The sequence below is a fragment of the Physella acuta genome, unplaced genomic scaffold, assembly GCF_028476545.2.
Source record: "Physella acuta isolate Inbredline_101_S28 unplaced genomic scaffold, ASM2847654v3 ptg000116l, whole genome shotgun sequence".
NCBI lineage: Eukaryota > Metazoa > Mollusca > Gastropoda > Physidae > Physella > Physella acuta.
In genome coordinates this window covers 573,505-599,508 of record NW_026731636.1, presented here as the reverse complement: position 1 = coordinate 599,508, position 26,004 = coordinate 573,505, and the positions used below count along the sequence as shown (strand labels likewise).

The following is a 26,004-nucleotide window of genomic DNA, read 5'->3' as shown; positions in this document are numbered from 1 at the left end:
TCCGAAACGTGAAATATGGCACGCTTTGGGTGGAGGTCGATCAATGCGTAATAAATTTAATTGGGGGGAGGGTCGATTGGATTTGGCCGTAGGCGATTCAAGGAGTGTATGCTGCTGCTTTATTAACCCCGCACCCCACCCACACACTATCCTTTAATCCATAGTTTGTATTTGTGTTTGAGGGCAAGATTGCAGTATTTGTGTGTGTTTGTATTTGCTCGTGAGTTGGTTGAATTCGGTATGAATATTTTATTCGCCAGAAATATGTTTGCGCTTGTAGTTAATCAAACAGGGATTAGACAGGAAACTCATTTTGTTGTAAGTAAAGCTCAGCCTCTATAAGATTTCAATAGAAGTACAACACGTATCATTTATCGACCAGTTAAACCTTTGTAATACTTGCTGATTTCGAAATTTTCTCGCTCTTGAAAAAAAAAATCCTATTGCTGTAATTACATATGTATGCAAGTTATTTCATTTATATCACAAACTGGATTCAAAGGGAACACCTTAACATAACGTTCTTTCTAACAATGAACAGGTTTAAATTTAATGCTCACTAACTCATTACAATGAATTTATAAGCCAACCAGAGATAAGTTATGAAAAATATTGAAATTTAATAATAACACTCCACTGTATATTATTGAGGAAGGATACAACGGGCGCTAGGTTGATAGTGCTGTCTATTTTCTCTAAACTTAAACCAAACCCCCCCCCCCCCACACACACACCCCAATACATGTCTACCGTCCCATTCAACGAAATATAATTATATACCTTTTCCAGTGTCCGCCCCCTCCCAGAAAATTCTACTCCCGCCCCCGAAAATTTCAAGTACACAAACCCCTCTCCGGGGAGGAAAAAGTCCGAAAGAAACACTGGTCGCATTTGTAGATCATACAAACTAAAGGAAGAACCTGGGCGGGGCTTCGCCCCTACCGGAAGAGATGCATGAAAAAAACTGTGCACGCTAAACACTTTTTAGATTAGAAAAAGTTCCCCCCTCCGGGGAGGAAAAAGTCTGAAAGAAACACTGGTGTCGCGCTTAGCCACCACCCGAAGAATTGCATGAAACAAACTGCAAGCAAACCACTTTTAAGATTAGACACATTAATTAGGCGGTACTTTTTATTATAGAGCATAGATGAAGAAATTTCTTTTGAGTTGGGGGGGGGGGGGGCGGCTTAGACGTTCTCTCGCGAGGGTGGGGCTTCGCCCCTACCCGAAGATATGTATGAAAGAAACTCTTCACGCAAACCGCTTAGATTAGACAAAATTGCCTTTTTATTCAATGTTTACTGGAGAATCAATGACGTCATATTACTGTGTGCACTCTCCGTCTTGATATTATTTTCTACTATATGCTGAATATGACGTCATATTTCGCTTCCTCTTTACTGTGCATGTTTTTAAGTTGCTTGTGTTTTCTCTATGGCGTTCTTGTCAGATAGATACACAGAGAGATACACAGACAGCGAAACTATATGGTTAATAATGTTTTATTAAAACAAATGGTGGTTTTACTATTATTGCGCAACTGACAAATCAAATATTATTTACAAGGATTTACAAGCAACACTAAATATTTACTTGATAACCTAGGTATAGAAGACATTTATTACGGTACTGTAACGGCCGTTAATTACTTCACTTGTTAGAATAGCTATAATGGCCGTCCATTTCGTCACTTGTTAGAATAGCTATAACTGTCGTCCGTTTCGTGACATGTTAGAATAGCTATAACGGCCGCCCATTTCGTGACTTGTTAGAATAGCTATAACGGCGATCCACTAATTCTATAGTGTACCTAGTTGTAAAGACCGTCCATTACGGCACTGTTTAAACAAGAAATATCGGCCGTCTACTACGTCACTTGTTAAAACTAGCAATGACGGCCGTCTACTACGTCACTAGTGAACCTGGCTGTAATGGCCGTCCACTACGTAACATTATAACCTACCTAAAATGGCCGTCAACTTCGTCATTTGCAAATCACAGTTAAAAAATCCTCTGTGTAACAAGTAATATAGGATTTAACATTGAATAGAACATTCTACAATTAATCCACACATTTAATTAAGCTACATAAATTAATTAAAATTCAAGAGCGAGAACATTTCGAAATAAGCAAGTAATATAAATTCTACAATTAATCCACACATTTAATTAAACTAGAGAAATTAATTAAAATTCACGAGCGAGAACATTTCGAAATGAGCAAGTATGACAAAGGTCTAACCGGTCGCTAAATGATACGTGTCGTACTACCATTGGTATCTGTTTAAGCTTGACACACTGAGGCGGATCCAAATGATAAGTAAGTAAGTGTCTTGGCGAATAATCGTGCGCAGGGGCTCGCCCGTTAAGACCCATACAGACTGAGTAAGCAAGTTAATTAAAAGCTTGTAAAAATACCCTGTTAATACAAAAATCTCTTCGGGTAGGGGTTAAGCCCCCTCCGCTTCCATAGAAGAAAGTCTTGCCCCATTCCCCCCCCCCCCCCCAAACGGAATATAATTTGTATAGAAAATTTATACTTTTACCAGTGTCGACCTTCCCCGCCCCGGAGCATTGTATTCAAGTGCCACACCCCGGACAAAAGGTCTGAAAGAAACACTGTCTGCGTGAGTGAGGTTTGTCGGCCATAAGTAGGAAACAGGTCTATATTATAGAAGTAGGCTTTACCTTTAGTCTGTATAATCTACAAATGCGATCAGACTTTTTCCTCCCCGGAGGGAGGGGGTACTTGAAATATTCGAGGGTGGGGGTGGACTAAATTTTCTGGGAGGATTTGTACAAAATACGATTTGTATAGAAAACATATACTTCTACCAGTGTAGAATTTCCTTGCATCTCTTCGGTAGTTAGAATTATATATATATATATATATATATATATATATATATATATATATATATATATATATATATATATATATTGTAACGGACACCTATCTACCAGCCAGATAGATGGTGAACGCCCCCGGATTCTTTCTTGGGGTTATATGCAAATGACCTAAAGCCTAAATGAATGGACACTAACTCAACAACACACTAGGGCTCGATTTCGATGTCTAGGGAAAACTAGTGATACTATTGAAGTTAACAACTCATCCAATCTGCATACAACCTTTAATAAGCGAACACAGTTGTGGCAGAACACACGGTTAAACAAGATAAAATATTTAATTTAGAAAATAACAAAACCCAACTTACAAAGCGTAAGAAAAAATACTATCACGGATTCTAGCACTGTATAAAAATAGCCACAGGTCACATAACACTGCTATAGCATCAAGAATCACTTGGCCCCAAGTTATATAATACTAGAATACTTAAACAACTTAAGAATGCATAGCACACTCAGGACTTAAGCTCTCTCACGTTCAAATGGTCAGAATGGACTGCCGGACAAAATGGACGGCCTGGTCAAGATGGACTGCCTCGTGCTGCCTGTGTGCGATCTAGTTATAGACTTAGGCAACAGGGGAGGTTATCCTCAACTCATGTGGCCATTGGTTGGGGTGGTCATCTGATCTGAATCAATCAATCAGATCTTGATGGAAAATTTCTGAGTCTTAGACTCTCTTAGTAAGACAGTGAAAAAAACCCGGTTGTTGCACCATCAACCATATATGGTATTATAACAATGTCAAACTAAAAATAAAACATTACTAGACCTAAGCAGGTCACATCCCCTCCCTTTTTGGAAGTGACAGATAGGTTCCACAAAAACATACATAAGGAACCAATCTGGCAATGAAAATAAAAAAAATGTTCTACAAATGTAGCCAATCAAAATCTTAATACCAGATGAAAAACATCCCTGGAAACAAAAGGGAAGTAACTCAAACTTTTACAATGTGTGAAAGGGGAGTAACCCGTTCAAAAAATAATAATACACCAAAATCCCTCAGAAAGGGGTATTACAATATTTCCATGTGGATATTAAAAGTGGTAAACCCGACAGGGTAAAACCTTTATTTCAATGACTAGCTACAATATCAACTGAATCATATGAGACATATTATCATAGAAGATTACATATAATCAAAAACCACCTTTAATTAAGGTTCACCTGAAAATAAACAAAATATGCAACATGTTTGTCATTTTGAAAAAATTCAAAACTCATACCACTCACTTTCATGTGAGTGTCACCTAAACAAAACACTTGTGTATGGTCCTAATGAACCACAAAACATGTCACATGATCAATGTGTGTAATAAGATTTTACAACCCTTACAAACAATCAGCCACAACATTATCAATACCCTTAATGTGGGAAATTTCCAGATTAAAATTTTGGAAATATAAACACCATCTCAATATTCTTTGATTCTTCTGTCCTAACTTAGAGGTAAATTTCAGGGGATCATGGTCAGAAAACACTCTGACCGGATTGGTTGAAGAAGTGACATAGACTTCAAAATGTTGTAAGGACAAAACCAAAGCTAAAGCTTCTTTTTTAATAGTAGAGTAATTCTTTTGGTTCTCATTTAACTTCCTGGAAAAAAAGCAATTGGATGGTCAATCCCCATGTTGTCTTCTTGAAATAAGACTGAGCCAATGGCTAAGTTGCTAGCATCAATGGCAAGTTTAAAGGGCTTGCTGAAATCTGGTGCAGCCATAACAGGAGCATTAGATAAAAATGACTTAATGGTTAAAAAAGCTTCATGACATTTATTTGACCATTCAAACTCAACACCCTTTTTCAATAATGCAGTAAGAGGTTCAGCAACAGCTGAAAAGTTTTGACAGAACCGCCTATAGTAACCAGCCATCCCAAGGAACTTTTTGATTTCTTTACAATTTTTGGGAGGAGGCAACTTTACAATAGCATCTACTTTAGCTTCAATGGGCCTAACTTGGTTCGTTCGCACTTGATAACCCAAATAGGTAATTGAACCTTTACAGAAATCACTTTTATGCAGGTTTACAGTAAAATTAACTTCAGACAATTTTCTAAAAAGGTTAGTCAACTGAACAATATGTTCTTCAAAAGTATTGGAAAATACAACGATATCATCTATGTAGGCCTCACATTGGTCTATGTCAGCAATGACAGAGTTAATGACCCGCTGGAAAGTTTGACCAGCATTTCGCATACCAAAGGGCATACGTTTGTATCTATAAAAACCATTAGGGGTTACAAAAGCAGATATTTCTTTTGCACGGTCAGATAAGGGGATTTGCCAGTATCCTGAAAGTAAATCAATTTTGGAAATTATCTTAGCTTGACCAACTTTTTCAATAACGTCTTCTATTCGAGGTAATGGATAGGAATCAGCTTTGGTGAGCGCATTTACCTTCCTAAAGTCGGTCACAAACCTGAAAGATCCACCGTCTTTCGGGACTAGAAGACATGGGGAACTCCAGTTGCTGAAACTGGGTTCAATGATATCATTCCTGAGCATATAATCAATTTCATCTTTTATCAAAACAGCTTTTTCCGGGTTAACTCTATAGGGGTGTTGTTTGATGGGTTTTGCATCACCTACGTCTACATCATGAGGTGGTACCTTCGCTTCTTTGGGGACATCCCCAAAAATAGAGGGAAATGTCTCAAATAACTGAGACAATTTATGGCTTTCCTCTGTGGACAAATGCATAAGGTGGTCATTTAGATGATCTAAAAAGGAAGAATTTACCAATTTTGGGGGTTTCAATTTATCATGTATCACATCATCAGAAACATTCGAACATACAGGTAAAGTAATTTTAGCTGTGGATTGAAAATTGTTACAATTATCATAATACTTTTTCAGTGAGTTAACATGATACACTGTCTGTTTCTTTCTTCTGAATGGCGTATTGACAACATAGTTCAAATCACTTAATTTTGAATGCACAGTAAAGGGTCCACAATATCTTAATGATAACGCATTGTTCAGATTAGGCACTAGCACAAGAACTTTCTCGCCTGGATTGAATGTTCGTTTACGAGAACTCTTATCATACAGTCCTTTCATTCTCACTTGGGCCTTTCTTAAGTTCTTATGAGCCATTTCGCACACGGCTTTCAGTCGAACGTGAAAATCGTCAAAGTTTTCCACTGGATGATCACTGGTACCTGTCCAACGCTCGTGTATCAGCTTCAGGGGACCACGGACAGAATGTCCAAACACAAGTTGAAAAGGAGAGTAACCTAAAGCTTCCTGGGTGCAGTCTCTCGCGGCGAAAATAATCCATGGAACAGTCTCATCCCATTGGGTGTTACTTTTAGCGAATGTTCTTAGCATGGTTTTTAGGGTCTGGTGGAACCTCTCAAGTACGCCTTGAGACTGAGGGTGGTAGGCTGAGCTGGTGATGTGGGTAACGCCTAGCTTGGCTAGCGCTTCCTGAAAATGGTGACTGGTGAAGTTGCTGCCTTGATCTGTTTGAACGATTCTAGGTAATCCAAAGGTAGTGAAGAACCGGGTCATGGCTTTGACTACAGTCTTTGCCTTAATGTTCCGTAAGGGGAACGCCTCGGGAAAACGGGTACTTAAACACATAAAGGTAAGTAGGTACTCGTTGCCCGCCTTGGTTTTAGGCAAGGGACCTACACAGTCCATGATGATTTAAGAAAAGGGTTCTTCTAATACAGGAATCGGACTCAAAGGGGCCTTAGGAATTTTCTGGTTTGGCTTTCCGGCCAACTGACAGTTCGTGCAACTTTTGCAGTAACGCGACACATCATTTCTCATTTTGGGCCAAAAGAACAGTTCTTTGATCTTCGCCGTCGTTTTAGTGACTCCTGGGTGCGCTGACATTGGATGGTCATGTGCCAGTTTCAGTATTTCATGCCGATAAGGTGGAGGGACCCACAGCTGGTTTTTACCCAACCATGGTTCGGCAGGTGAGGCATCCACTGGTACAGAGCGACGAAAGAAGAGGCCGTTCTCGGAGAAATATTCCCCATCGTCAGATGAGAGAGATTTTTCGACCATTGCTTTGAGTTCCGCGTCGACTTGTTGAGCTTTAATGATGTTTTCCTGAGATATCCTCAGGGGTAAACCCAGGCTTGTGTTCTCTGGAAGCATAGACTCCAGTTTGGGAGTCGAATTTCTTGACGATGATGGTAGGTGTGGTTCAGACGTTGTGTCAGCCAATTGTTTGGTCTGGCTTCTTGTCACCACACATTCAGGATACAGTTCATTATCATTATCTGGAACTGTTGACAAAGGGTTTTGAACCGTACAGGGGTATACTTTGCTTCCCGCAAGGTCATTCCCTAAAAGTAGGTGTACTCCTGGGACAGGAATACTATCTATCACTCCTAAAATGACTTCGCCTTCGACGAGATGATGTTTCAGGGCAAACTTGTGTAGAGGGACTACAGTAGATTTTGTCCCCACTCCCTGGATAATGGAAACATTTCCGGTGTTCGTCTCCGGTGTAATGTCCATTGAACTTTTCAAAAGAAGTGACTGTGACGCTCCTGTGTCTCTTAGGACGGTGATATTCCGCTGAGACAACGGATCACCTGGTTTGCTAATGATAGCTTCGGTAATGAAAGATGAAAAGTCAACCTTTCTCGATCCCTCGAGATCGGTAGACTCGGAAGAAATTGGATGGTGGCGTGAACAATCAAAATGTGACTGAACATAATGTGTGGAGACTTGACTGCCTTCTTGCGGACACTTAGGGTTAGCGTCCCTTAGAATTCTAGAGTTCATATTTGAACTGGCTGCTTGAGGGGATAGAGCATAGTGCGCAGAGGTACGCACCGCCTCTCTGTTAAATTGAAGACGTTTGTAGCAGTCCTTGACATGGTGACCAGGTCTTTTGCAGAACTGGCATACTGTTCGACGATTGAGAGTTGATCTTGGTTTCTCTCTGGACTGTGATGCCTTCAAGTGTTGGCCAACAGGATGATTGCTGCCAAAAAGGGGAAGCACGGGGTTGAGGCGGTTTCCTGACACTGGTGGTTTCTTATGCACCAACATATATGTGTCAGCCGACTCAGCAGCCTTCTGGATGTCAATTATCTTGTTATCCAGTATGTGTAGTCGTATGTCTTCAGGCAGGGACTTTAGGAATTCTTCCCTTAGGATAAGTAATCTGAGCTTCTCAAACTCAGAAACTTCCTCAGAGTGTAGCCACCTTGAGAAAATTTTCTCTTTTTCAAAGAGAAATTCCACATATGATTGAGTGGGTAACTTGCGGAGTGCTCGGAATTTTATCCGATAGGCCTCGGGCGTCAGTTCGTAGGCCTTCAAAATGGCAGTCTTGACCAAACTATAGTTATTTTGAACGTCGTGAGAGAGTGCCTGGTATGTTTTTGCAGCTTTCCCTGTAAGGACCATGCTCAATAAAGCAGTAATGGAAGTTTCGGGCCATTCACATGTCTTCGCTAAACTCTCAAATGAGTTAAAGAAAACGACCAAATCTGTTTCATCAAATTTAGGAACTAATTTCCCAAATTTGGCAATCACTTGCCCCACCGACAACTTTTTTGGATCTACCAGAGAAGTAACATCTCCACTAACTTGACCAAATTCTAATTCCAACCTCCTCTTATCTAAAGCAATTTTAGCCTCTAACTCATTTTCTTTTAATAAAAGCTCCCTCTCTTCTAGAGGTTTCTCCTCACGGAGAATCACACCAGCCAACAAACTTTCATCAAATACCCCTTCATTAATAAAATGAACAACAATTTTATCTCTCAACACCTCTGATTTCTGCGTAACAGAATAATCCAATTTCAATTCCTTAACAACACTAATCAAAACTTTCCTACTCAACTTCTCTACCTCCTCAACAGTGGGATTAGACAAAGAAGATTCCATTTCACTAACTTCAAAATCACAACAAGCCTAGATTCTCTAAATTAACACGGCTCAACGCTGCGTTATGAACTTGACATTCAATCTAGGACGTGACACGTCTGGCTTTTGACCTAGATAACTCTAGCCTTGCGCGCGTTTTAATAACACGGCTCCACTGGATAGAAAAACAACTAAATCAAACTAAACTTAGTGTTTAACTGATACAACCAACAACTGGAACGACAGATTAAATGCCGGCGAGTCCCCACTTTGTAACGGACACCTATCTACCAGCCAGATAGATGGTGAACGCCCCCGGATTCTTTCTTGGGGTTATATGCAAATGACCTAAAGCCTAAATGAATGGACACTTACTCAACAACACACTAGGGCTCGATTTCGATGTCTAGGGAAAACTAGTGATACTATTGAAGTTAACAACTCATCCAATCTGCATACAACCTTTAATAAGCGAACACAGTTGTGGCAGAACATACGGTTAAACAAGATAAAATATTTAATTTAGAAAATAACAAAACCCAACTTACAAAGCGTAAGAAAAAATACTATCACGGATTCTAGCACTGTATAAAAATAGCCACAGGTCACATAACACTGCTATAGCATCAAGAATCATTTGGCCCCAAGTAATATAATACTAGAATACTTAAACAACTTAAGAATGCATAGCACACTCAGGACTTAAGCTCTCTCACGTTCAAATGGTCAGAATGGACTGCCGGACAAAATGGACGGCCTGGTCAAGATGGACTGCCTCATGCTGCCTGTGTGCGATCTAGTTATAGACTTAGGCAACAGGGGAGGTTATCCTCAACTCATGTGGCCATTGGTTGGGGTGGTCATCTGATCTGAATCAATCAATCAGATCTTGATGGAAAATTTCTGAGTCTTAGACTCTCTTAGTAAGACAGTGGAAAAAACCCGGTTGTTGCACCATCAACCATATATGGTTTTATAACAATGTCAAACTAAAAATAAAACATTACTAGACCTAAGCAGGTCACAATATATATATATATATATATATATATATATATATATATATATATATATATATATATATATATATATATATATATATATACATATATATATATATATACATATATATATATATATATATATATATATATATATATATATATATATATATATATATATATATATATATATATATATATCATGTGCCCCCCCCCCCCCGAGAAAAAAATTCTGAGAGAAACACTTTTGGGGACTGACAACACACTCGAGATCCAAATTGTTCTCAAATTGTTCTTCACATAGGCCTACTTCGTTATTAAAAATGTTTGTATGTTTTTTCCGAACATTGATAGGTACTTTGATGCAAAAGTTGTAATATTAGGAAAGTCTTCCGTGGGCAAATACTTATTAAACCCACCCACCCGCCTTTATTTGAAATTGTCTTTATGGAGATCATCTGCTGGGCGACTGGCCACATTTCCTTCCGTGGCATTTGCACCCAATGCTAAATTTTCAATTTGTATAAGAATTTTTTCCCCAGCCACCTCCAACAAATATTTCTTTTTCCGTGGACAAAACTTTCTCCGAGAGCCGGATGAGAGGACCTCGCGGGCCGTAGTTTGGATACCCTAGGATTAGGGGTATGGTTACGACTTTATTTAGTTACAATGTGCAGTAACTACGTGTAGATCAATTTAAATCTGATTAAAATTTAAATAGCAAATATATATTTTTTACTAGTGTCGGCCAAAGGTAGAAAACGGGTTTATATTATGGACGTAAGCTTTATCTGTAGTTTGTTTAATCTACAGATGCGGCCAGTGTTCCTTTCAGACTTTTAAGCCCCGGGAGGGGAAGGGGGGTACTTGAAATTTTCGGGTGTGGCGTGTATTAAATTATAAATTATATTTTGTTTAATGGGACTGTAAAAGTGCTTTCTGGTATGTGTGGCAGAGCCCCCTCGTCCCAAGTGGATTTTTTTGAAAGAAACTCTAAATGTCTAAATGCGAATTTTGTCATGATTTACATTATGTGCATAATTTAGGGTATGGCTACGACTTTATTTAAAATCAATGGGCAGTAACTACGTGTAGATATACTTTAATCGGATTAAAATGCCGATTCTGGATAAAATTACGTGTTTAATGTCATTTTTCGTTCCCGGTTCCATTTGAAGTTAAGGTGATGTTTTTAGTTTTGGTTTTGAGAAAAGAGAAAACAATATCAACCTAGCGCTCGTTGTATCTATCCCTCAACGGGTCATTTATCACGCATATAATATTTTTGCTGTATATCCATCCATCAATCCATCCATCCATCCATCCATCCATCCATCCATCCATCCATCCATCCATCCATCCATCCATCCATCCATCCACCTATTCATCCATCCATCCATCCATCCATCCATCCATCCATCCATCCATCCATCCATCCATCCATCCATCCATCCATCCATCCATCCATCCATCCATCCATCCATCCATCCATCCATCCATCCATCCATCCATCCATCCATCCATCCATCCATCCATCCATCCATCCATCCATCCATCCATCCATCCATCCATCCATCCATCCATCCATCCATCCATCCATCCATCCATCCATCCATCCATCCATCCATCCATCCATCCATCCATCCATCCATCCATCCATCCATCCATCCATCTATCCATCAATCTATCTATCCATCCATCCATCCATCCATCCATCCATCCATCCATCCATCCATCCATCCATCCATCCATCCATCCATCCATCCATCCATCCATCTATCCATCTATCCATCTATCCATCTATCCATCTATCCATCTATCCATCAATCTATCCATCCATCCATCCATCCATGCCATCCCATTCATGCCATCCCATTCATGCCATCCCATTCATTCCATCCCATTCAGCCCATCCCATTCATTCCATCTCATTCATTCCATCCCATTCATTACATCCCATTCAGCCCATGCCATTCATCCCATCCTACTCATCCCACCTCTTCCTTCCCATCAATCCATCCCATCCCATTCCATCCATCCTATCCCTTTGATCTCTTTTATCCCTTCCATCCCATTTATTCCAACCCATTCATCCAATCCCATTCATCCCATTTCATTCATCCCATCCCATCCCATTCAGCCCATGCCATTCATCCCATCCTACTCATCCCACCTCTTCCTTCCCATCAATCCATCCCATCCCATTCCATCCATCCTATCCCTTCCATCTCTTTTATCCCTTCTATCCCCTTTATTCCAACCCATTCATCCAATCCCATTCATCCCATTTCATTTATCCCATCCCATTCATCCAATTCCATTCATCCCATCTCATTCATTCCATTTTATCCCATTCATCCCATTCCATCTCATTCATCACATCCCATCCCATTCATCCCATCTCATCCCATTCATCCCAACCCATTCGCCTTATCCCAACACATTCAACCCATCCCATTCATCCCATCCCATTTCATACATCACATCCCATCACATCCTTCCTATCCATTCCATTCATCAAATCCCATCTATCAATCTACCCAGCCGCTTTTCCTGCACACTATTCCCCATCATGAAAACAGCTTGTGTTATAGGTGTTACCCCAATGGTTTGTGGTTTACCCTGCTTTAAGGTCAGGTAAACGGCTTTGAACGATTTCGCGAGGATCATTTTGTTGATGGGTACAAAGCCTCGAACAGGCAGAGTAGCCTTTTCATCGAATCTAGCCCTCTTCCCCTTGAAGAGTATTGAAATATCCGCCTAGCTGTTCATAAAAATTAGCTATTTAGTTTATTATAATTAACAGTAGGCCAGCCCGTATTTTTCAACCTTCCCGTAGTCGTAATTAAACATTTACATGACTTTATGTTAAGGTAAAAATAGAGACGATGTAAGTGTCTAGTACACGGATCGTTTTACCATAGGCTGTCATTACATTCGTTCTACAAATCCCCCTTAGCTGATATACAACAATGTATATTATTTAACCCCTTCTAGTAACTAAACACATAACAGCTTGTAAAAGTAACATTTCATCTATTAGACACGCTCCGGGAAGCGCCGGGTACATGCTGCTAGTTTTATTTTATTTTTTTAAATGTGATTCTTCTGATGAATGTACACACACTGGTGAATGTCCTACAAATCTGCTGTAGCTAACAAACATGGTATTGTGAAACATCTGACCATGGTCTGAAAATACATGCGTAAATATTTCAATTGTGTTCTTGAAGTCACTAAATATTCTGTTGTTTTTTTGACGTATGTCCTTTACATAAGTTGGTGCAAGGGAATATTGGTGCGCGCAAATGTTGAACGGATGGATGATGTTAAACGTATAGTATGAGAATGACGTTTTGTGTAGAGACTGGTTGCTGTGTATTGTGTGTGAGTGGGTCTGATTGTTTTCGTCTTAGTGAAAGGGTGCACATGAGTCCAGTACCAAAATAAATATAAGAAGAGGAAACTTATATTCATCTTGCTGATTAGTCGTCACATTTGCTTCGACATGAGCAAAGTTTTCTGAGCATTAATGCTTACACCCATTTATCTAGACATATAGCTGTCGGTTGTTTGAAACTAACAACGCTAGAAATGGGAGGGCACTCCCTCTATGATGTTAACCACACCTATCAACTATAGGTACCTAACTAGTTTATATGTTTAGTGTGGTTACACCAAGATTTAGGGACGGAATGGCCTAGAGGTAGAGATATACTGCCAACCCTTAAGACTACCTATTTCACGGTATGGAAAGTAAAGGCGGCTGGGCATAGTGCTGACCACACTATCTCTTCATACGTCGAGGTCACAGAAACACGTGAGTCTACTTCACCTGACCCATAGACCTTCAGATTTGTAAGGGGAGCTTTATTTACACTAAGATTTAAGACATTGATACAAAGTTTATAAAATGATACACAGTTAAGACTAGGCCGGCTAGTTTAAGGATGTATAAGACAGGTAAACATATCCAGGCTCTTATGATCTAACGTTAAGGGGATAGGCTCCCGAAAAAAACGGAGAAAAAAACGTTTTAAGTAATACGCCTTTTTCATTTATTTGTGTATGTATAAGTTAGGGTACTTAAGGAAAAATATTTGGATGTACCGGGGACTCTTCTGAAAATATGGTTGCCATGGAAACGGCGGCCATCTTGGAAAAACTACCTTTTGTGGAGTTCTAAAATTTCCTAAAGTAACATATAAACCGCCCATATAATCATTGATCTTTATTGTACTAACACCAATAGAGCCAGCTGGCTAATTTTTGTAACCGAAACACAGCTAGAAATATTTTTTTCAAATTTTCAAAAAAATATGTGGTGAAATTCCATTGAATTTAGCATTATTTTCATTGGAATTTCGTCACACGAAACTTTGAAAATTAAAAAAAAATATTTCTAGAGTGATTTCTGTTACAAAAACTAGCCAGCTGACTCTATTAGCGTTAGTACAAGAAGGATCAATGGTTATATAGCCGATATTTATGTTAGTTTATGAAATTTTAGAACTCCAGAAAATGATGTTTTTTTCAAGATGGGCGCCGTTGCCATGGCAACCATATTTTCAAAAAAGTCCCTGATGCATGGAAATATTTACACTAAGATTTAAGACATTGATACAAAGTTTATAAAATGATACACAGTTAAGACTAGGCCGGCTAGTTTAAGGATGTATAAGACAGGTAAACATATCCAGGCTCTTATGATCTAACGTTAACCAGGTGTTGTGTTTTATTGTAGGACCTGGTAGGCCAGTTTAAAGAATGTATAAGGAAGCTATCAATGAACAAGCCTATGTTAAAGGATGTATAAGGGAGCCATCAATGAACAAGCCTATGTTAAAGGATGTGTAAGGGAGCTATCAATGAACAAGCCTATGTTAAAGGATGTATATGGGAGCTATCAATGAACAAGCCTAAGTTAAAGGATGTATAAGGAAGCTATCAATGAACAAGCCTATGTTAAAGGATGTATAAGGGGGCTATCAATGAACAAGCCTATGTTAAAAAATGTATAAGGGGGGCTATCAATGAACAAGCCTATGTTAAAGGATGTATAAGGGAGCTATCAATAAACAAGCCCATGTTAAAGGATGTATAAGGGAGCTATCGATGAACAAGCCTATGAATACACCGCTGATGAAATATTACTTTGTGTCGGGTTGCTGAACTGTCCCGTGTCAACAGTCGTCAATAAACTTGTGTACCGGTTCTCAACTGTTGTATCCCTCATTTTGATTATTAAAAATAATTAAAATGATGTTATTTATGTATAACCATGTACAGTTGGTATACAACTATAAAGAAAGTAGGTCACGGTCTCTCCATTGATATGAAACACATTATACTTCAACGCAGACTAATAGTATTTTTCTAGTTTAAAAAATTGCTAATTTTACCAAATAAGTAAACAGAGTTTCTTCCAGGCATCTCCCCCCCCCCGAACGAAATAAAATTTATGTAATTTATATAGAAAATATATACTTTTAACAGTGTTCGCCCCCCCCCCCCCCCCCGAAGAAAAAAGTCTGGAAGAAACACTGTAAACAAATGATGACGCTGTACAATCTATTTTGAACCCGGTTTTTCGTAAATAAATAATGCTTTTAGGGTCATAATATGTCATTTTTAGATTAAACCTTGGTTTTTCAGTATAGATCAAGAAAAAGTGAGATATTGATGATTTGTTCGATTTATGAAGAAAAGTACTCCCGCCATACCCTTAAGTATAATTATGTACAGTAGGTATACAACTATAAGGAGAAACGTGGGACGCTATAGTATACATTGAAACAATGTTGAAAATTTTAATGTTGTAAAATTGACATCTGGCTAGTCGTCATGTTTTGTCCTAGCTCATCCTTAATAATTATAATGAACGCGTGCATGCAAGTATTTTAGTCTGAGTTGTAATTTAGACACCCCCTCATCCCATAAACTATGATAAAATAAAATATATTTTGTAATTGAACACGCAAAATAAATTAAATTCCAATCTATTTAGACCACCGTTATGTACGTTATGCTATGTAATATAAACTAATAAATTATGACAGCCAGTATAAGGCTTATGTGGATTGATGCAGTTTTAATTAACAATTTAATTGCTTCGCAAATTCAGCTCAATTTGTAGACCTTTCTGTCTGAGAGAATAGCTCCGCCTTAGTAAAGTGTAGTCACATGTCAATCATACATGTCGTGGTTAAGGCCTACATGCTATAGCTACATGGCAATCATGTAACCCGCAGTTATGCAGTGGAAAATTAAACTACTTGAACCAATACCGTACGCGAATACCTTTACAATATGAAGATATTGCAACTGTGGGTGGGTGATATGGCGGGTGGGCGGGTGGTTGAATAAAAATAAAATATAATCATATACCGCACCGTCTCAGAAAATTTAGTCCACCCCTCCCCCGAAAATTTCAAGTACCCCCCTCCCTTCGCCAAAGAAATGTCTGAAAAAACAATGGTCGCATTTGTAGATACAAACTAAAGATAGAGCTTACGTCTATAATATTGACTCGATTTTTACTTTTGGCGGACACCGGTAAAAGAATATATTTGCTATATAAATTATATTTTATTGGAGGGGGGGGGGGGTTGGTGGTTAGACGCTCTACCTAAGAGATGCACGAAAGAAATTCGTCACGCAAACCTCGTTTAAGATTTAGACACATGTATTAGGCTGTAATGCCGGTATTTTTTATAACAAGGGTATCGATGACTTCATTTCTTTTGAGGGGGTGACGGCTTAGACGTTCTTCCGGGGTGGGGCTACACCTCTATCCGAAAAATGCATGAAAGAAACTCTTCACATAAACCATTTTTAAAATTAGAATAAATTGGCTTTTATATTCATTGTTTACTCGAGAATTAATGACGTCATTTTACTGAGTGTACTTTCCCGGCTTTAGACTATTTCCTACTATATGCTCTATGTGAGGTCATGTTTCGTTTTTCGTATTAATGTACATGTTTTTACTTTTCTTTTGTTTTCTCTATAGTAAAAGCGTTCTCAACAGAAAGATACATAGATATATAGATAAACAGACAGCGAAACTATTAGTATAGCCGAGATAAATGGCCCGTTGAGGGAGAGATAGAACGGGCACTAGTTGGATAGTGATGTCTTTTTATCTAAACCAAAACGAAAATCACCACATCAACCCTCTTACATTACCCCCCCCCCCCCCACCACCACCACCCACCCTGAAGCAAGTCCCCTTCAATGAAATACAACGTATATATAAAATATATATTTTTACCACGGTACAAACCCTCCCGAAAAATTTTTGGACGGTTTTTACTACTATGTTCACTATAGAAATAGTGGAAGGCCTTTATAGCTATTCTACCAAATGACGAAATGGACGGCCGTTATAGCTTTTCTGCTAAGTGGCGAAATGGATGGCCGTTAGAGCTATTTTAATCAGTGCCGTACTAAATGACTTCTATTCCTAGGTTATCAAGTAAATAATTATTGTTGCTTGTAAATCCTTGAAAATAATATTTGTTTTGTAATTTTGCGAAATAACTGTAATACCTCCATTTGTTCTAATAAAATATTATTAAATAAATTCCAGTGCAGTGTTATTATTAAATTTCAATATTTTTCATAACTTAACTCTTGTTGGCTTATAGCTACATTGCTAATGAGCTAGTGAGCAGCATTACATATAAACCAGTTTATTGTTAGAAAGAGCGTTATGTTAAGGTGTTCCTTTTTTAATCCAGTTTGAATCCAGTTTGTGATATAAAGGAAATAACCTGCATACATGTGTAATTAAAACAATAGGATTTATAGTATTATAGAGACTGAGCTTTACTTACAACAAAATTAGTTTTCTGTCCAATCCCTGTTTGATAAACTACAGACGCAAATATTTTTCTGGCGAATAAATATTCATGCCGGATTCAACGGATTCACAAGGCAATACAAACACACACACATACTGCAATATTTTCCTCAGTCACACTTGCAAACACAAATGCAAATGATCGATTAAAGGATATTGTGTGTGTGGCAGTGGGGGGGGGGGAGTGGCTCTAATAAAACAGCAGCCCTGAGACCCCGATTATTTTGGGGTCCCACAATTTCTATTTTAGATTATAATAAAAAAAATGAGTATAATGTAATCTGTTTTTACAAGGTAAATGATCATGGAAAGGTAAAAGCAATTTAAAAAAAATTACAAACAGAAAATCACCTAAAATCATAGAACATTTAAAAACAAATAAGATGTAATTATTTTCAGCTTGCATGTGGTTTATTCAAAGCGTATGTGCCTAAAATAATATATTTTAATTATGACGCAGTAATCTCACAAAATAATCTAGTTGTGATGGCTGTCTACTACCTTACTAATTTGTCTAAGTACAACGGTCGTCCATTACTTCACATTTAGCTATAGATCCTGAGTGAGTTGCTAAATGCAAAATCAACAATAGCAAATATTTTTTTATGAACAAGTATATTAGAAATGCTATCACGTGATATTTGATGCAGCATTGAAGGCTAGAATGGCATTTTGAGTAGCCCTTTATTTTCTTTCTAACCCGTACACTAACTAATCCCTAACCCTTAACCTAACCTTAGCGCTATCCCTACCTCTACCCCAAAAACTATATCTAAACATAACTCTGGCAACAAAGAGTATTTTAATCTTTGTCAGTTTGTTACTGGGTATTCTATATAAGAATTAGGAAATGTATTATATATGATAGAAGTATTGATGTATTTTATACTTTAAAACCCATTTCAGGCATTGTACTCATTGCCGACGTATTCAATAATAATAATTTCAATACAACACCAGTGACTTGATATATCGCTACATGTTTTTAATTAAGTGTTTATATTAGTTAGACACATCACGTTCAGACAATGCTGTATTTTAATCTCTTCAAATATTTGTGAAGCAAGTTACGCGTATGGAAGTTGTAATTACATGTGATTTTGAACTACCTTTTTCGTTACTGTTATTGTTTTGTCTATGGAGCCTGTGAGGGGGGGGGGGGATGAATTAGACAATGATGAAATATCCAACACACAGGTTAATGTCAAAATATAACGTTATTTATTAAAATTTACAAAATCAACCTCCTATCTAACCTAACTAATCTTTACTACTACAACAACTACTACTACCAACTACGCGCTCCCATGACACATCTTAACATGCTACATTCTAACTTTCTACCTAGTTCTAAATAATTACGTCTGCTCCCTAATACGACATATCAACAACTTCTGTTTCAACTGCAGACCCACTTTTCCGTGGTCAGCTGACCGTCCCACGGGACCGGTCAGTTCCAATACTTTCATTGGTCTCTCCAACCAACTAGCTTTAGCCTGTTTCTGCTATCTATCTGACCTCTCCGACGCAAGCTTGCTAATTACAATTTGTTTAGGTGCGAATAGGAGTCTGTAAAGGATTCCTGTTGTCACCAACCCACTTTTTTCTTACCATCGACTGGATAATGAAAACAGCAGCCAGAGAACGTAAAAATCGGATTCATTATCTCTGTGGAAAAAAAAACTTGACGACTTGGGCTTTGCAGAACAAAACAGCAGATACAGGAGAAAACAGACATTGTTTAAGAAAAGTCACCGCAGGTTGGACTTAACGTCCACTAGATAAAAGTACTAAAAATGTATCGCTGCCTGCACTGCACGGGTCACACTTGATGAAGTCCCCTAACAAGATTACTAGTCATTTAACTATGTAGGTACTATTGTATACCACCGGGGAGGAAAGAGACAGATGTTAAATAAAGATAGGTAAAACAAGAGCAGCTTCCATGCAGCTAAAGAATATCTGGGCTTCCATTGAGCTTTACTTCTAAACGAAGGTGCGTCTGTTGAACTCAAACGTAAAACCATTGTAGTTGTATGGAGCGGAGACTTGGAGGACAAAAGGCGACCATTGTAAAGTCCAGACATTTGTAAACAGCTGTTATAGACGAATACTTGGGATGCGATGGCCAGATACCATCACCAACGTTTACCTATAGGAAATGTCAGGTCAACTTGACGCTGAATTAGAAAGTAGGAAAAGAAGAAGGAAATTGATAAGACACACACTGTGCTCACCGCCAACCAATATTTCCAGGCAGACATTGAGGTGCAGATAAAGTCTACCCAGAAACACCCCAAGAAAGGACAATATCGCGGAAACCAAATTGATGGGTTTCACTATGAGTTGGGTGGAGAAAATATCAACTTCCATACTCTTACATCTAATTCACTTTAACCCAACCCCAACCTTAACCATAACCCTGCGCACTGTCAAAACGGCCCAGAACAAAACGGTCGGTTAAAACCGCCGCGTCATTCTGACCATTTGAAAGAGAACTCCGACAAAACGACCCCTTCAAAATAGCCCCGTCAAATCTGCCCGGACATATTAGCTCCCGACTAATTGGCTCCCTATATTCAGGATCCCGACAAATGAATTCTTGACATATTGGCTCCCGACAAATAGGCTCAGGACATATTGGCTCCTGATAAATCGGCTTCCTACCTATTGGCCCACAATTTCTCACGACAAATGGGCCCCCGACAAGCGAACTCAAGACATATTAGCTCTAGACAAATGGTATCCTGATATATTGGCTCCCGACAAATGTGCTCCCGGCATTTTGCTCCCGAGAAAATGACTCCCGACTTATTGTCTCTAGAAAAATTTGAAAAGGTTTAACAGCTTATTCAGTCGATTTACTGATACATTGCAGATAGATAGATTAAGATATACAGTTATAAAGTGTTATATTTTAAATTCAGCACTGTCAAATCGGCCGGTTAAAACCGCCCCGACATTATAACCACTTCAAAATTGCCCCGTCAAAACAGCCCCGACATATTCTCTCCCGACTAATGGGCTCCCGATATTCAGGATCCCGACAAATGAATTCTTGACATATTGGCTTCCGACATATTGGCCCCAGGCATAATTTCTCACGACAAATGGGCCCCCCGACAAATGAATCGTATGACCACTATTGGCATAATAGTAACCATTTTGTCCTACCTAAACTACCACAATTAGGTATTGTAAATGCCTAAATGATTTTTCTTAATGAACCAACAGAAATTAACAAACAAATCGAGCCCTTAACAGCTATATTAAAAAAAAATTAAATTTGATCATGTTTAATTTACAGCAGTAAAGATCTGTTGATATACATGATGTTTACAGGAAAACAACACTTTGTTTTGAAAGCCTACAAGCATACTGCAGGAAATAATGTACAACGTGGACCTCTCTTCCCACACACTGAGTTGGAACAGCCCACGACCGACTCATTTATGGTCGTCATAGCCAGTTGACTCAAAATAAAAATTAAAAACAACTCCATTTCTGATACTAGATAAAATATAAAATTAAGGCCTGATGAACATGAGATGCATACGATAAGACTATTGATGAATGGGTGCAACGAGCATTTGTCATATTCAAAAACGACGTTTCGCCGGAAGACTTAATCCCTACGGAAACCGTATAGAAAGGGGCTTTTTGTCCGGAGCCAAAATGACAGGAGCCTATTTATCTGAAGCATATATTACGGGGTTCATTTGTCGATGGGCCTTTTGACTGGGTCGATTGGGCGTGGATTTTATGTCGGGGCCGTTTTGAAAAAGTCGTTTAGATTGGGCCGTTTTGTCATTGGCCATTTTGACGCCGCACGCCATAACAAAATTTCTACCTCATGTTTTGAACTATTAATTATTTTATTAACAAATACTTGAACTAGTTTTACGAATTGTCTGTGGAAATGGTAGGAATTTTTAATAAAACGGTTGGCCTGGTCGATAACCACTTAAAACAGTGGATGATGGCACGTTGCTACAAACAATCAAGGCCTGTATAATCCCATGCACTGGAATGTAGGTAATATGCAGATAATTTATAAGTTTACTAATGTAATCCCTTAAGAACATATGATGATTTAAAAATTCATAATGAAATGAATTGTGAACATAATCGCATGCTCACACACGCACACGTAAAACACCATCGCGGTTGTAATGTTTAAGACACAGTATACGGATCTGTTTATGAATACGTTTATTGATATTGATTCCTTTAAAACACTCAATGTTCCGTTATAATTATTTTTTTATAATGTACTAGCGTTCCCGTCCCCCGCGAGTTGCCGCGGGGATAGAAGAAAGTTTGACGAATGTATTAGGATTTCACCAACGCGTTACCAATCATATATTCTTAGACGCGTGACCGTCTTTTCTAAAAGTGAGTTATTTAAATGTAAACAATGGATCATAAATATCGGGATACGGGTTTACCTACACTACCGCATGAAAACATTGAGTGTACATTAATCACTCACCGAAAAAATATGGTAGAACACACTTCGGTGACCGCCCATGTGTCAGAGACGTAGAGGGGCGCTCTCAGGGCCTACGCCCCCCCGATTACACTACCGCATAGGCGCGGCGTACGACCCCTGGCTCCTTAAAACTAACAGGCGCCATCGTGCCAAATAGCATCCTGTTAATAATGATGCAGATTTCGTCATTCGCTAAAGTGACACAAATGAACAGGATTTTTTTCTTTAACACGTAAAAAAAAGTATTTGACGTGTTTTAAACATCAGTGTGACTGATGCAATATGCTAGCGTTACTAATGGTCTATTATTAGATGCTCGATCTCAATTTCTGACTGGATTGTCTAATAATAGATGCTTATTGCATCAATCGCAAAGTGACGAAACTCTACAGTAGGCTCCTCATGTTCAAAAAGTTATTTTTTCATCTTTGGCAAGGTGACGAAACTGTACAGAAAGATTTTCTCTCGTTACAAATTTATTTTTAAAAGCCTGTTGTAGTTTTACCGCTGAATATAGTAGTACCCCTTACACGCTATGCAGGACGCTCGATTAACGGATGCCAAGTGTTAACATAGTCGCTCTAAAACTCTGGGCGCCCAACCGTGTATTGACAAAAGTTGTACCCTATATGGCGCCGCCCATAAGAAACTTTAGTTTTCTTTTTCGCAGAAATATTCTCGGGAGTATTCTCATCTACTCCCTAAAGTTTCATGGCACTCGGATGAGCCGCATCAGATTTTTTTTTTATATGCCGTGTATAGAGAAAAAAATCGCTCCCCCCCCCCGGAGGGCGCCGCCCTTGCAATATTAAACAATATTTTTTTTGCAGAACCCTACTATTGAGTGATCTAATCATCTCCCCAAAGTTTCATGGTCCACGAATGAACGGTGTGAAACCGAAATAGACTTTTATTTTTATAAACCGTATATAGAGAAAAATCGCAGCCTCCCGTGGCGCCGCCCTTGCGAAATCTAAAAAGGATTTTTTTTTTACAGAACCCTTCCCTGAATTGTTCTAATCATCTCGATCAAAGTCTCATGGCTATCGGATAACGGTGTCACACCAAAATCGACTTTTATTTTTACATACCGTATATAGAGAAAAATCGCACCCTCCCATGGCGCCGCCCTTGCGAAATTAAAAATGATTTTCTTAGAACCCTTTCCTAGAGTTTTATGATGAACTCCCCAAAGTTTCATGGCGATCGTGAAAACGGTGTCACCGCATTTCACTTTTATTATTTTTATATATGTATTATAGAGAAAAATCGCACCCTCCTATGGCGCCGCCCTTGCGAAATTAATTATGATTTTTTTTACAGAACCCTTACTCAGAGTGTCCTAATCAACACCCCCAAAGTTTCATGCCTATCAGATGAACGGTGTCACTGCAATTCACTTTTATTATTTTTATATACCGTATATAGAGAAAAATCGCACCCTCCCGTGGCGCCGCCCTTGCGAAATAAAAAAATATTTTTTTACACAACCCTTCCCTAGAGGGTTATAACGAACTCCCCAAAGTTTCATGACTATCGGATGAACAGTGTGAAATCAAAATAGACTTTTATTTTTATATACCGTATATAGAGAAAAAACAAAAAACGCCACCCCTGCGAATTTGATTTTTTTTTCGCAGAAACCTCCCCAGGAATATTCTCAACAACTTCCCGAAGTTTCACGGCGATGTGATAAGAGGTGTGGTAATGCATAAAAGACACACACACACATACATTGCTTTATATATATATATATATATATATATATATATATATATATATATATATATATATATATATATATATATATATATATATATATATATATATATATATATATTTATATTTATATATATAGATAGATAGATAGATAGATAGATAGATAGATAGATAGATAGATAGATAGTAGTTATTCTTTCCCAGTTTACGTCCTAAATACATGGGATAGATAAAGTATAGCTAATCTGTTTCAGCGACTTCAGAATATGAAAGGATAGTGTAATCAGCAATATGCCCTAACTCGTTGGCTTTACTTAGTGTGAGTTAGGTACTCGCAACAGCTTGGTGGACTCAGGGAAATTTTACTGATTTGAGCTGGAGACATTCTGGTTAGCAGTCTAGAACATTTATATAGCTTAAAAAGATGTACAGATGTTTTATTTTCCCCAGGGCAGGGGTCGGCAACCATACACAAATATTAATAATTATTATATTTTATTTTTAAAACTCAAATTTTATATTTGCAACATGCTATGTTGAACGTATCTTAATAATTATAAGCAATAAATATTTGCTATTATATTAGAATGTTTAGTTACTCCCTATTTTCATTGTACTTGTCCATCCCTAATTGAAACATTTAACTTCATGGTAAATATCACAAAGAAAGTAAACGTGCTAAATGTAAAACTGCAAGGAAAGGAAAACCCAGCATTTGCTCTGCTTGAAGAAATGGATTGTTTAAAAAAAATCTTTTTTTTTTGTTGGAAGACACAGAGAGCGGTAAATTATTTAATTTTCAAAACAATCTGAAAAATAATAGGTAGGTAGGTAGGTAGGTAGGTAGGTAGATAGGTAGGTAGGTAGGTAGGTAGGTAGGTAGGTAGGTAGGTAGGTAGGTAGGTAGGTAGGTAGGTAGGTAGGTAGGTAGGTAGGTAGGTAGGTAGGTAGGTAGGTAGGTAGGTAGGTAGGTAGGTAGGTAGGTAGGTAGGTAGGTAGGTAGGTAGGTAGGTAGGTAGGTAGGTAGGTAGGTAGGTAGGTAGGTAGGTAGGTAGGTAGGTAGGTAGGTAGGTAGGTAGGTAGGTAGGTAGGTAGGTAGGTAGGTAGGTAGGTAGGTAGGTAGGTAGGTAGGTAGGTAGGTAGGTAGGTAGGTAGGTAGGTAGGTAGGTAGGTAGGTAGGTAGGTAGGTAGGTAGGTAGGTAGGTAGGTAGGTAGGTAGGTAGGTAGGTAGGTAGGTAGGTAGGTAGGTAGGTAGGTAGGTAGGTAGGTAGGTAGGTAGGTAGGTAGGTAGGTAGGTAGGTAGGTAGGTAGGTAGGTAGGTAGGTAGGTAGGTAGGTAGGTAGGTATGTAGGTAGGTAGGTAGGTAGGTAGGTAGGTAGGTAGGTAGGTAGGTAGGTAGGTAAGTAGGTAGGTAGGTAGGTAGGTAGGTAGGTAGGTAGGTAGGTAGGTAGGTAGGTAGGTAGGTAGGTTGGTAGGTTGGTAGGTAGGTAGGTAGGTAGGTAGGTAGGTAGGTAGGTAGGTAGGTAGGTAGGTAGGTAGGTAGGTAGGTAGGTAGGTAGGTAGGTAGGTAGGTAGGTAGGTAGGTAGGTAGGTAGGTAGGTAGGTAGGTAGGTAGGTAGGTAGGTAGGTAGGTAGTAGAGAATAGTAGTTGAATAAATAATATTAATATTAAAAAATCAAACAACTGATTCTAACACGGCACCGTATGCGTATGCGTATGCGTATCGTATGCGTATGTGTATGTGTATGCGTAAGCGTATGCGTATGCGAATGCGTATGCGTATGAGTATGCTGTTGCTAATGCTTATGTGTATATTTATGTGTGGACTTATCAATGGTCACCTTTTTGTCCTCCAAGTCTCCACTCCATACACGTACATTTTCGGTTGTTTAAAACTTGAACTATGATTAACGTTATCCTCAAACTACCATTTTATACAATACTACCATTTACCACCCACCTATAACATCCAATTTAAAGTCCACTTTGAGAATATGATATATAAACACTCGTAAAGTTAACATACAGCTATTCGTTTTTTGATAGGTTAAACAAAATAATATATAACAGTCATGATACGCCTACAGTGTACGTGTTACATTGTAGCGATCGGTTTATTTGTTAATGGACTAATGAGACATTTCTATTGGATGATGATCCAACACGCCCAG

At 38.6% G+C, this 26,004-nt stretch overlaps 2 protein-coding genes across 2 annotated transcripts in view; both read right to left on the bottom strand.

The window, feature by feature from the left end:
* Positions 1 to 26,004, bottom strand: part of LOC131934719 (CD40 ligand-like) — a 315,715-nt gene that overhangs the window by 217,018 nt on the left and 72,693 nt on the right. The gene's annotated exons all lie outside the window — the stretch shown is intronic.
* LOC131934717 (uncharacterized) overlaps positions 1 to 26,004 on the bottom strand; it is a 307,927-nt gene that overhangs the window by 216,390 nt on the left and 65,533 nt on the right. The gene's annotated exons all lie outside the window — the stretch shown is intronic.